The sequence below is a fragment of the Schistocerca gregaria genome, chromosome 1 (assembly GCF_023897955.1).
Source record: "Schistocerca gregaria isolate iqSchGreg1 chromosome 1, iqSchGreg1.2, whole genome shotgun sequence".
In the NCBI taxonomy this organism is placed as follows: domain Eukaryota; kingdom Metazoa; phylum Arthropoda; class Insecta; order Orthoptera; family Acrididae; genus Schistocerca; species Schistocerca gregaria.
The window spans coordinates 553,449,740-553,462,199 of NC_064920.1; the positions used below are offsets into that span (position 1 = coordinate 553,449,740).

General features: G+C 42.0%; 1 protein-coding gene and 7 non-coding genes across 10 annotated transcripts in view; 7 read left to right on the top strand and 1 right to left on the bottom strand.

Moving 5' to 3' along the window:
* Positions 1 to 2,248: 2,248 nt before the first annotated feature.
* Trnas-uga (transfer RNA serine (anticodon UGA)) lies at positions 2,249 to 2,323 on the bottom strand. Its single transcript has one exon. It is a non-coding gene; the product is annotated as a tRNA-Ser (tRNA).
* Positions 2,324 to 2,668: 345 nt separating this feature from the next.
* Positions 2,669 to 2,743, top strand: Trnas-uga (transfer RNA serine (anticodon UGA)). Its single transcript has one exon. It is a non-coding gene; the product is annotated as a tRNA-Ser (tRNA).
* A 225-nt stretch (positions 2,744 to 2,968) lies between these two features.
* On the top strand, positions 2,969 to 3,043 carry Trnas-uga (transfer RNA serine (anticodon UGA)). Its single transcript has one exon. It is a non-coding gene; the product is annotated as a tRNA-Ser (tRNA).
* Positions 3,044 to 3,268: 225 nt separating this feature from the next.
* Trnas-uga (transfer RNA serine (anticodon UGA)) lies at positions 3,269 to 3,343 on the top strand. Its single transcript has one exon. It is a non-coding gene; the product is annotated as a tRNA-Ser (tRNA).
* A 225-nt stretch (positions 3,344 to 3,568) lies between these two features.
* Trnas-uga (transfer RNA serine (anticodon UGA)) lies at positions 3,569 to 3,643 on the top strand. Its single transcript has one exon. It is a non-coding gene; the product is annotated as a tRNA-Ser (tRNA).
* A 225-nt stretch (positions 3,644 to 3,868) lies between these two features.
* Trnas-uga (transfer RNA serine (anticodon UGA)) lies at positions 3,869 to 3,943 on the top strand. Its single transcript has one exon. It is a non-coding gene; the product is annotated as a tRNA-Ser (tRNA).
* A 225-nt stretch (positions 3,944 to 4,168) lies between these two features.
* Positions 4,169 to 4,243, top strand: Trnas-uga (transfer RNA serine (anticodon UGA)). The gene has a single exon. It is a non-coding gene; the product is annotated as a tRNA-Ser (tRNA).
* Positions 4,244 to 9,564: 5,321 nt separating this feature from the next.
* The window catches only part of LOC126356173 (dipeptidyl peptidase 1-like), a 58,394-nt gene continuing 55,498 nt past the window's right edge, over positions 9,565 to 12,460 (top strand). Inside the window, exon 1 of one of the 3 annotated variants that reach the window (XM_050006934.1) lies at positions 9,565 to 9,633. The gene's annotated coding sequence lies outside the window, so the exon portion shown is untranslated. Of the gene's footprint in view, positions 9,634 to 10,262; positions 10,473 to 12,460 lie in introns of those variants that run through there. The other 2 variants (XM_050006952.1, XM_050006943.1) reach the window with 2 other exon arrangements.

Below are 12,460 nucleotides of genomic sequence, written 5' to 3' on the forward strand. Positions count from 1 at the left end.
AAATTATGAGCCATATGTTTGTGACTATTACAGTGCCATTTATCACAAAGCGAAAAAAGTGGTCCAACTAAAACATTCATATTTCTTTACGTACTACAAGAATATGTTATAAAAATGGGGGTTCCTATTTTAAAAAACGCAGTTGATATCCGTTTGACCTATGGCAGCGCCATCTTGCGGGCCAACCATAGCGCCATCTGGTTTCCCCCTTAAAGCTAGACAAGATTCGTTCTTTGTAGTTTTTTTGTTTGACGCTAATTTCGTGAGATATTTGGCCCGGCCATGATAAATGGACCAATCTGTATATGAAATTACTAACAGCTATTACAAATTAGAAAACGACAGTTAGAACTGTTTTGAGGCACACTGTTGTCTGAGAACTTAGAACTAGGAATTACAATGATGTTGTACACATGAAATTTTGAAAGCTATTAGAAATTACGAGAGTGACAGTTAAAGTTTGTGTTTACAATACGATTTTTTCAAATTACGCTAATGACATCTTAACTGTTGTGTGATTGCTACGTTGGATTTGTTATTATATCTGAGGATGATGAGTTTTTATTTTTGAATATTTCATGAAATTTCTGGTGATAAGATTGTTTGACACTATGAATCTCGAAATATGAAAATCCATAACGATTTCCGAAGTGATATGTCACATACGTCTACTTCAACTATCACGTCGCGTTTTAAGTCCGTTAATTCCCGTAGTGCCATCAGAATCGCTTCGGAAACCTTTTCAGTGGAGCATCTGAGTACAGATGACAGCTCCACTAATGTACTACTTTTTTATACCTTATGTAAGCGATACTACCGCCATCTGTACACGTGCATATCGTTATCGCATCACGCCCATCACTTCAATGCATACCTAATACAGCTAATATGACGAAATTCACACAGACAATTGCGAAATAAACCCCTTAATGAAATCGACTGGTCAGTCCAGATTCTGTACAATCACATGAATGCTGAAGAAATAGCTCTATTCTTATCAATCGTTTACAACCACTCGCTCGACGAATTATCTGTACTCATAGAATAGGAAGTTGCACAGATCACTCCAAAACACAATGAAATGAAATATGAATAATATACCGAAAGCCCCACATCACTGATATCAAATTGTGGTGAGATTCCGGAAAATATACTGATTGTCAACATAACAAAATACCCGAAGAAAAAGATCTATTGACACATAAGCAGCAGAAAATATCGTATTGCGAAACTCAACGGTTCTTTACTTGCGCGACGGAGTGCTGTCGACTGAGGATTTCAGGTTGATTCCACATTTATAGATTTCCGGAGGATTTTTTCCGCCGTTCCTCACAAAATGCATATAATCCCAAGTTGAGTGCCGATAGATTTTCTAAGTGGTGTGAATGGATTCGTGATTTACTGTCTAGACGCACAGTTAGCAGTAAATGACTGGAAGAAATCTAGTGAAACCGAAATGATATCTGTGGCTTTCCAAGGAAGTGTTGTAGGCCGTCTGCGTTCTCAAACTACTAGGGTTATTGGGAAAGTAAGGAACGTTCGATCGCGAAATGGAAACCACAGTGAAAATCCGACGAAGTTTTGCACAGGTGTGTTGGGCAGTGTCTCTAGTATGTCCGTCGATCACGTTACGTCGTTCTTTTTAGTTCTGAGCACACGGGGAGCACATAAAGATACCTAGAACAAGTACAAGGGCCTGGTGAGAAATTTCGTCTAAAGCTATGCAGCCAACATTACATAACTGTAGTGTGCTTTCTTCAAGACAATTCTGAGACGCATTCTGCAGGGGCAATGAAGATGCTCCTACATCGTTTTCAATTGGAAATGTTTGATTACCAACAATACAGCCTGTAGTTGTCTCCCTCTGAGTTTCATCTCTGCTCACATTCAAATGGCTCTAAGTACTATGGGACTGAACATCTGAGGTCATCAGTCCCCTAGACTTAGAACTACTTAAACCAATCTAACCTAAGGACATCACACACATTCATGCCCGAGGCAGGACTCGAACCTGCGACCGTAGCAGCAGCGCGGTTCTGGACTGAAGCGCCTAGAACCGCTCTTCCACAGCGGCCGGCTCTGCTCACATGAACCGCTGGCTATGAAGACAACATTTTGGCACAGACAACGAGCTGTTGGCGGAACGCACTGGCGGCTGCCTTCTATAACGAGGATATTCCCAGAATGAGATTTTCACTCTGCAGCGGAGTGTGCGCTGATATGAAACTTCCTGGCAGATTAAAACTGTGTGCCCGACCGAGACTCGAACTCGGGACCTTTGCCTTTCACGGGCAAGTGCTCTACCAACTGAGCTACCGAAGCACGACTCACGTCCGGTACTCACAGCTTTACTTCTGCCAGTATCCGTCTCCTACCTTCCAAACTTTACAGAAGCTCTTCTGCGAAACTTGCAGAACTAGCACTCCTGAAAGAAAGGATATTGCGGAGACTTGGCTTAGCCACAGTTTCATATCAGCGCACACTCCGCTGCAGAGTGAAAATCTCATTCTGGAAACATCCCCCAGGCTGTGGCTAAGCCAAGTCTCCGCAATATCCTTTCTTTCAGGAGTGCTAGTTCTGCAAGTTTCGCAGAAGAGCTTCTGTAAAGTTTGGAAGGTAGGAGACGGATACTGGCAGAAGTAAAGCTGTGAGTACCGGACGTGAGTCGTGCTTCGGTAGCTCAGTTGGTAGAGCACTTGCCCGTGAAAGGCAAAGGTCCCGAGTTCGAGTCTCGGTCGGGCACACAGTTTTAATCTGCCAGGAAGTTTCATATCAGCGCACACTCCGCTGCAGAGTGAAAATCTCATTCTGGAAACATCCCCCAGGCTGTGGCTAAGCCAAGTCTCCGCAATATCCTTTCTTTCAGGAGTGCTAGTTCTGCAAGTTTCGCAGAAGAGCTTCTGTAAAGTTTGGAAGGTAGGAGACGGATACTGGCAGAAGTACAGCTGTGAGTACCGGACGTGAGTCGTGCTTCGGTAGCTCAGTTGGTAGAGCACTTGCCCGTGAAAGGCAAAGGTCCCGAGTTCGAGTCTCGGTCGGGCACACAGTTTTAATCTGCCAGGAAGTTTCATATCAGCGCACACTCCGCTGCAGAGTGAAAATCTCATTCTGGAAACATCCCCCAGGCTGTGGCTAAGCCAAGTCTCCGCAATATCCTTTCTTTCAGGAGTGCTAGTTCTGCAAGTTTCGCAGAAGAGCTTCTGTAAAGTTTGGAAGGTAGGAGACGGATACTGGCAGAAGTAAAGCTGTGAGTACCGGACGTGAGTCGTGCTTCGGTAGCTCAGTTGGTAGAGCACTTGCCCGTGAAAGGCAAAGGTCCCGAGTTCGAGTCTCGGTCGGGCACACAGTTTTAATCTGCCAGGAAGTTTCATATCAGCGCACACTCCGCTGCAGAGTGAAAATCTCATTCTGGAAACATCCCCCAGGCTGTGGCTAAGCCAAGTCTCCGCAATATCCTTTCTTTCAGGAGTGCTAGTTCTGCAAGTTTCGCAGAAGAGCTTCTGTAAAGTTTGGAAGGTAGGAGACGGATACTGGCAGAAGTAAAGCTGTGAGTACCGGACGTGAGTCGTGCTTCGGTAGCTCAGTTGGTAGAGCACTTGCCCGTGAAAGGCAAAGGTCCCGAGTTCGAGTCTCGGTCGGGCACACAGTTTTAATCTGCCAGGAAGTTTCATATCAGCGCACACTCCGCTGCAGAGTGAAAATCTCATTCTGGAAACATCCCCCAGGCTGTGGCTAAGGCAAGTCTCCGCAATATCCTTTCTTTCAGGAGTGCTAGTTCTGCAAGTTTCGCAGAAGAGCTTCTGTAAAGTTTGGAAGGTAGGAGACGGATACTGGCAGAAGTAAAGCTGTGAGTACCGGACGTGAGTCGTGCTTCGGTAGCTCAGTTGGTAGAGCACTTGCCCGTGAAAGGCAAAGGTCCCGAGTTCGAGTCTCGGTCGGGCACACAGTTTTAATCTGCCAGGAAGTTTCATATCAGCGCACACTCCGCTGCAGAGTGAAAATCTCATTCTGGAAACATCCCCCAGGCTGTGGCTAAGCCAAGTCTCCGCAATATCCTTTCTTTCAGGAGTGCTAGTTCTGCAAGTTTCGCAGAAGAGCTTCTGTAAAGTTTGGAAGGTAGGAGACGGATACTGGCAGAAGTAAAGCTGTGAGTACCGGACGTGAGTCGTGCTTCGGTAGCTCAGTTGGTAGAGCACTTGCCCGTGAAAGGCAAAGGTCCCGAGTTCGAGTCTCGGTCGGGCACACAGTTTTAATCTGCCAGGAAGTTTCATATCAGCGCACACTCCGCTGCAGAGTGAAAATCTCATTCTGGAAACATCCCCCAGGCTGTGGCTAAGCCAAGTCTCCGCAATATCCTTTCTTTCAGGAGTGCTAGTTCTGCAAGTTTCGCAGAAGAGCTTCTGTAAAGTGTGGAAGGTAGGAGACGGATACTGGCAGAAGTAAAGCAGTGAGTACCGGACGTGAGTCGTGCTTCGGTAGCTCAGTTGGTAGAGCACTTCCCCGTGAAAGGCAAAGGTCCCGAGTTCGAGTCTCGGTCGGGCACACAGTTTTAATCTGCCAGGAAGTTTCAACGAGGATATTGATTAAATTGGTACAGCGCTACGACAAACGTCTAAGTCGGATCGGTTACTAAGGAGATAAGTAGCTGGAATTTGTGGCTATCTGTTCCAATTAAATCAGGTTTGATTTTTCACTGTGGTTTTACATTTTGTGACCTATCGGTCCTTGCTTTCCGAATAGCCCTCGTATATAAGTGATTTACGCAGGTAACATAATGCAAGCACCCTTCTTAGACTGTTCGCAGATGATTCTGCCGCTTACAGTTTAGTAAAGCTATCAGGAGATCAAAAAGAATTGTGAAATGATTTAGATAAGATATCAGCTTGAAGTGAAATTTGTTGATTTACATTGATTATTAAAAAGTGCGAAGTTCTTCGCATGAGTACTAAAATAATTACGTTAAATCTAAATTACGAGCTCAATCACGCATATCTAAACGTCGTCGATTAAACTAAATATCTAGGGATTACAATTATGAAGACCTTAATATGGAACCATGACGTAGAAAATGCTGTGGGAAAGGCAAACCAGAGACTGAATTTTATTGGAAGAACCGTTACAAGATACAATAAATCTCTTCTGTTGCACGGTATAGGAGCCTTATCAGATATGGTTGACGGAGAATATCGAAAAAGTTCAAAGAAGGGCAGCTCGTTCTGCATTATCGAGAAATATGGACAAGGTACACATAGGCAATATGCTCCTTTCCGTGAGTACTAGTCCTGCAACAGTTCTGTGGAGTTTAGAAGGTAGCAGAAAGGTAGCCTACTGGCTGGAATAAGCTGTGAGGACGGAGCGAGTGTCGTGCTTAGGTAGCCCAGACGGTAGAGCACTTACGCGCGAAAGACAAAGGTCTTATGTTGGAGTCCTCTTCCGACACTGTTTCAATCTGCCAGCACGTTTCAAATCAGCGTACACTCCAGAGTGAAATCTCGTCCTGACGCCTCCTACCCATCTAAGTTTCATGGGCAAGTTAGTAAATGTGTCTGCATTTAGGTAGTTATGTAAGATTCAGACCGGCCCCGGTAGCTCAGGTCGCTACCATTCATTGTAAGGTGTTACTCCAACCATAGATAATATCCAGTTTACAATGGAAGTAGAAAATGGGGACTGTCTTCTGTTTCTCGATGTCTTAGTTAGTCGGAAAGTGAATGGGTCATTTAGAGATTTCGATTACCACCTATGTTAGCAGGCGTCTAGCAAATATCACCCCTCACAAGCTATAAGTATCTTTCGAACATTGATGCACGGGGCTCGTGTGATAGGGACAGCCTTGCAAAGGAATTGGAATATCTACAAGCTCTCTTTAAAAATGATGGATATTTACCATAGATGAAAACAGCGTTAAAGACGAAGAAACATGACCAGTCAGAAGATCGAGAGGATAAGGAACTGTCCAAGTCCAAGGTCTTTCTCCCACAAGTCAAAATTAGGCAGAGTCCTGGAGAAACATGTTAATTTAAACTTCCAGCCACTTATAAGACCTGCACTCTTGTCGGGAAGGTAAAAGATGATCTGGATTGTGGAACATTGGAGTCTACAATATACCAATCCACTGTGACAAAGCGTGCATTGATCACACCACAAGCACAGTACACGAAAAGTGCGTTGATCACCTTTCGCAGCCGATTAAGTGGGCCATTGCCGAGATTTTTATCTCCAAAGCACAGTAAATGGATTATTCTGTCATAGAAATCTCGGCCCCGATGAGATATCTCTGGAGTCAGTTATTAAGAAATCTGTCAGAACACATGTGACAGGAAATCTTATCAATTATGATGGCGGCTTTCAGCTGGATAATTCTTGGAACCCGGTTATTTCTTTAATATCTTCATGTGTAAACATTTTACGCCTAATAACACGTCTATCGACAGTTGCTGTTATGTTTACACCTGAATTTGAACTCTGCAGCGAGCAGTTAGACAAAGGGCACGAATGGGTTATCGCCGTTACGCAAGCACTTGCGCACCTCAGACCACCATTCGAAGAAGATACTAAACTCGCCGAGGATGTTCATACAGCAGTAACCTATAAGCAAGTGCCTTCACGCTGATATTTGATGTAAAGTTAGCGACGTGAACCAGCATTCTCGAGTGTTAACAGTCACCTGAAGATGGCTGAATGGTTGTCAGTCGAAATGTCACGGCAAAATGACAACATAATCCGGTTGCAATCCCGAAACTTAAGGGCATACACAGGTAGCTGGTCAGTGAGAACGCACTGCATTCCGTTAACAAACTGTGTTAGTATTCAGCACACTCGGCTGTGGTGTGGAATGGCGGAACCAAGGGGATAACAACAACAGCATCATTCACAGTTCAAACACATACAACACAATAACACATTATTGCATAAAACATGCAGAAAAATGTGATAAGACATTAAACCACTGCAGCTTAGTGAGACGGTGAGCCAAAAGAGGCGAATTATTGCAAGAAAATCTTACTACAATCGTTTGAATTATTTCTCATAACTGGTAGAAGCTGGTACTTAAAATTCAAAATTATTTTCAGCTGTTGCGTTAATTTCACAAATGCGAAAGCAAAAGAAAATTCAGAATCTTAATAACTTTGGTTTAAATCGGTTACAAGCTTTATCAACAAAAGAAAAGTTTAATTCTTAAAAAAACAACTGAATGTAGTGGCTTAGTAATGATATTCATAATGAAAGTTAACACCATTAAATAACATACAACGGCAATAGAATGTTCAAGAAATTGATTAGTTGGTCAGTTCTGCGTATGAAACCACAGTAACGTTGCAGTCAGATAGGACGTCGCCGCAACTTCCCTAAAAACAACTGCTGGGTCCGCGCGGCAAGGCAAGTTAACAACCGGCCAGACCAGACAGAGCACAACCGAAATCTGTAGAAAAACTAAAGTTAGATTACACAATTACAGGTCGATTAACACAAAGCACTACATCGTTGAAAAGAGGCCCTGACAAAGGTGTGGTGTTAAGATAACCAAGCTCAACTGACAAGGCCTAATCCTACAGAAGGCCTTTTAAGATTTGTCAGCAGCCACAAGAAAATTGCCTTGAGTGTTAACACAAAAAAAATTATAATACGTCACACAGTGATGCTTAAGTACGTGGCCAAAGTATTTTGTCACTTAGCATCAAAATTATAAGACCAGCCCCTAATGGCCGTTAGGTAGGGACAAACAGTAGAACCATAGAAGTCCAACTTAACACCATGTTCATACTGAGGTCATAGTTTACTGACAACCATGAACCCACGATAACACAAGTGGCCAGGAAGGTTAATCAATATGCTTACTTCAAGCTGCTTATACAATTGGCTCTGAGCGCTATGGGACTTAAATTCTGAGGTCATCAGTCCCCTAGAACTTAGAACTACTTAAACCTAACTAACCTACGGACATCACACACATCCAAGCCCGAAGCAGGATTCGAACCTGAAACCGTAGCGGTCACGCGGCTCCAGACCGTAGCGTCTAGAACCGCTCGGCCACTCCGGCCGGCGCTTATACAATTAACAAGGAAAGATTTCTAAGTTTCAAGACTTTTAAATGTAAACCACAATAAGACGGCCATTACGATCTGTACCACAGTACCATAATAGTAACATAACAGAAATTTAAACTCATGAATTGACTCGAGAATAGTACAATTTAGAATGGCACAGCCTTTGACCCATTCTGATAGGACACTTTACGGCCCAACACACAACTTCACACAGTTTAACGACCGCAAGATTCAAATACAAAGTGGAAGTTTTAATTCACTGAGGCGAGGTTCAGGCAGCATGTCCACAACAAAGCACCAACAGTTCCCAGCGTAAACCAGACTCAAATCACTAACCAGGCATCTTTTTCTTTCTGCAACCGGAATTGGCCGCCCGCATTTGGCCTTGGATGGCCGCAAATCCACTTGTCCCTCATAAGCTTATTTCCCGAGACAGTTCGGCGGCACCTTTGCGTTCGTTGAATACTAATCAGCTAGCCGTCCGAAACACCCGCCTGCCCCAACAGACTCACGGCTTCCCCAGCTAACAGCGCAGCATTCCGCGGCCACTTCCACCTCGCCGCGACGCCTTACTGCCTGGTGTCCAACTTCCCAACTACCGAAGCGTCGCAGTCGCACCGCTCGGGCAAAGGTGCACACATAACGCCTCAACTGACTATCTAAAGATCGAAGCGACCCTCACGGCTCAATTAGGAACCTGGTGGTGTACAAAATATTCATCACCAGTATCTGATTACAAGACTGAGAGGTGGTGGCGTACCGTGTCCTGATATCCAATGTCTCAGTTATCAAGGTCAGTTTACAACTCTCTCGAAGTGAGGACATGGGACGCTTTTATGGAAATTCGTCTGTCGTAATGAGAGAGATCAACTTCAGGACTACTCGTCATAGTGACGCGTACGAAATAATTAGTGTTTAACCTCCCGTCGACGACCAGATCATTAGAGACAGCGCAAGGACTCGGATTCGGGTAGGACCGGAAAATAAATTTCCATACCCTTCCAAAGGAACTATACCGGCATTAGTCTTAAGCGGAAAGCGTAAATATGGATGGATGACATGAAATATGAACTGCTTGTTGCCAAATAGGTGTCTAGTACGCCCTGTTAACTCCTAACACATAACTCACTGGTCTTGCTGGCCATTCTCTTTAGGACCTTTCGAGTAGAGCGACGTGGGAAATGAGTATAATGATCTACTTAGAAGATTGTAACGTGTGGTAACTAATATTAAATATGTTAAGGAAACAAGTTAAACAACTTCGCTACGGATTTTTTATTTCATTTCTGGTGATTACATTACTCTAACAAATCTTCACAGATTGATAGCGCTGGTTATCCAGAGAAAGAAATTAGATTGTCATTCGTTCTGGCGATAGCAGAGATTATACGTTTTCCTCGTCGTATCTCACAGAAGCTTACTAAACATAGACGTGCCACAAGGGAATTTTTTTTCAAATCCTAGCATATCCAATTAACTCGTTATCATACAGCAGTTCGTAAACATCGCAGGTACCTCAAGCATTTCTTTCCACCGCATCTGTAATCTTTTTAACACGGAAGTAAGTGCAGCTGGGTGCTTCGGTGTAAGTACAGTAGGTTCAGTTTTTCATACTTTTCAAGAAACAGGTGATGGTCAGCTCCTTACAGTGATAACATTCATTTCTTTACATGTAGTTCTGGTCATTTCCCGTGCGTTGAGGAGGTGTAGAGCAAGGTAACCATAATTGGAAGAATAAATCTCCAAGGTTTTAGGCACACAGTGATATTATACTTTTTTCTTGTTGTGTATCACAAAAAATGGGTTTCACTTACAAAACACAGACGGTCCTTACAAGAACTTTTGAGCAATTATAACATTTCTGTGAAGTTATGTAAATTCATAAGCTTATACCAGTCAAAGAAACCAGTTACTTGCGTTTCATTAACGTCGACAAAAGTACTACAAGAAATTCTCTCCAGTTACGTAAGTAACGCAATTTTCCTGTTTACCGTTGTTTTCACTCAGATTGTTGATAATGCAGAAAATTTTATTTGAGTACTGCGCATTTTGTTACGCCATACAGAGAAATTTCTTTGATACACAGGTACAGGTAAAAGATCGAATAACCACTTCGTAAGTGTGCGTGTCCTTGAACGGTATGTGATATGCACATATTTTTTATCATTCAGTTATTGCCATATCAGCCTCCAACATCTTCAGCTGTTTAATCAGTTCGTAATGAGTTTAGTATAAAGTTCAGAACAGACTCTGAGTGGTCAGAGCTGTTTCCTTATTTGTGCGTCTACGTGTGGCGAGCGGAACTATTCTGGTAACTATAGCGGGAACCTTTCTCGTTTACTTGACTTCATGCACTGTCAGTGACGTAATACCAGGATATTAGAAGAATACCACGTAGCACCACGACCACTTTCACCGTATACGGTAAAATTCGCAACCGTCTCCTGTATACATATATTTTAACTTTGTTTTTTAGACTGTATCTGCGCCTACTTCTCAGCTTTAAACATGTTGTTATCATTTAGTCACTGCAGGCAGGAAATTAGTTTTAAATGTATTGAACACGTTAACAAATAAACTGTGACCGCATCTATCGACGGAGAATGGTGTTATCTGTTGACTGATGAAGGGTCGTAACAATAAAAATGGCACGATATTTGATTTTCCCTTTCAGCTTCAGTGTGTAGATCAAACTTCCAAATTCTATTTCTCTCACTTTAGAATTAGTTATTGATGATACTAAACGTTCTTGCCATCGTTTGAGCTAGAAAAGAAATATAATTCTTTGCAAAAGTGCAAGTCAGAGAAAAAATACTAAAATATGTGTTCCTGAATGTATTCTTTCGTTTCAGGATCAGCTTCATACCCAAACATCTGCCGAAAATTGTGTCACGTGCAGAAAAGTGATCATGAAAGAGCCTTGCAGCAGTAGAAATGTTCAGTTCTTTTAAAAAATTTCCTGCTGCCAGTTCTTAGAAATAACTATGGTTGCTTCAAATAAGCTGCATAGTTATATAAGAAAATTTGTTATAAAAGAATCACGGAGTTCGAAATTATAATTATTTCTCATCGAAACCAATGTCTACAAGAAAATCAATGTTTACATAAGGCATCTGACGGTATTTAAATTAGGACTAGCGCTCGATCAAAAACTAGCCTCAAATCTCTGCCTAATAACCATTCAGTAGAAAGCGCTTTAACCTATCTGTAAGTTGTTATCGTGATATGGAAACATCTCTGTAGTAATTTTAAGCCTTTGAGTCCAGTCGAAAATTCCACACAATATCTGCAGCATCATAAAAAGTATATAACGAAATGTCTAATTAAAACGTTCGTGAGCTACATTTCATTAGTACCTTATAAAAACAACTTCGTGAGGAAAGACATACCAACAATTTATTTAAATATTAAGTAGGTAAATGTTTTATAATTAATTATTTCTTATCTCTCCACAAAGATAAAAAAGTGGTAGTCTTGTAACGAACTGCTTTAAAACGTCAGTATCACTTCTATTCATAGAGAAGCACCTATCGCACTGAGTTGTATGCGGATCACTCCTTTCCTTTTGTCGCCATAAATCTATAAACGTGATGCTCTCAGACCACTAAAAAGTCTGAGACTTTTCTTATGGTTCTTACAAATAAATTTAATGAAAATGATATTTCATTCGTTTTTAGAATTTCCTTTTTCCTGGCCCTGCTACCTCCCTAAATTAATTTTCTGGTAACTTTCTTCTTTGTCTCTTTTTTCACTGATATTAGCACCCGGAGCCAGTTACCGTTGTTGTGTGCCATCATTTATGTTAGCCAATCGTCTCACTACAACTGGAAGTTTTAATTGTCTCTTTTCCATTCTTTATCGTGACACTATGATTCCTGCACGCAGTTGTAAACACCGTTAGTAAATGAATCTACTGTGGATATCTTAACCGATATGACCAACAATATGTTCTTTTCTTCTGAAGACTTTTCCACGTTGTATCCTGGATGCCTAAGGATTTCCTTGGCCCAAATGTCTCATAAACAAATCCTGTGATGCCGATACGCTATTAAAGATTTATTTCACAGCCCTAGATTAGTGCCTAAAGCTAATATATTTACTACGATAAACAAACCTTTCTGTGCCTATGATACCTCTCACCTTTCCTGTATTAGATCGTCTGGTCACAAGTATTTCCTACAAACTTGTAGTTTCTTGAATTCCTTGCAACACATTTCTCATCGACGTATTAGTATCACGTGCTCTAATAATTAATTCCTCTTACCTTTAAAAGGAGTTTGGAAATTTAATATTCGAGAATAAAGAATTGCGGAGATCTTTGTCTTACTTAACTGTGCTTATTTGGTGACCACTTGACGAATAAGTAGACACTCACTTCAGAACAGCAACATCGTCTTTCTACCATCCAAGGC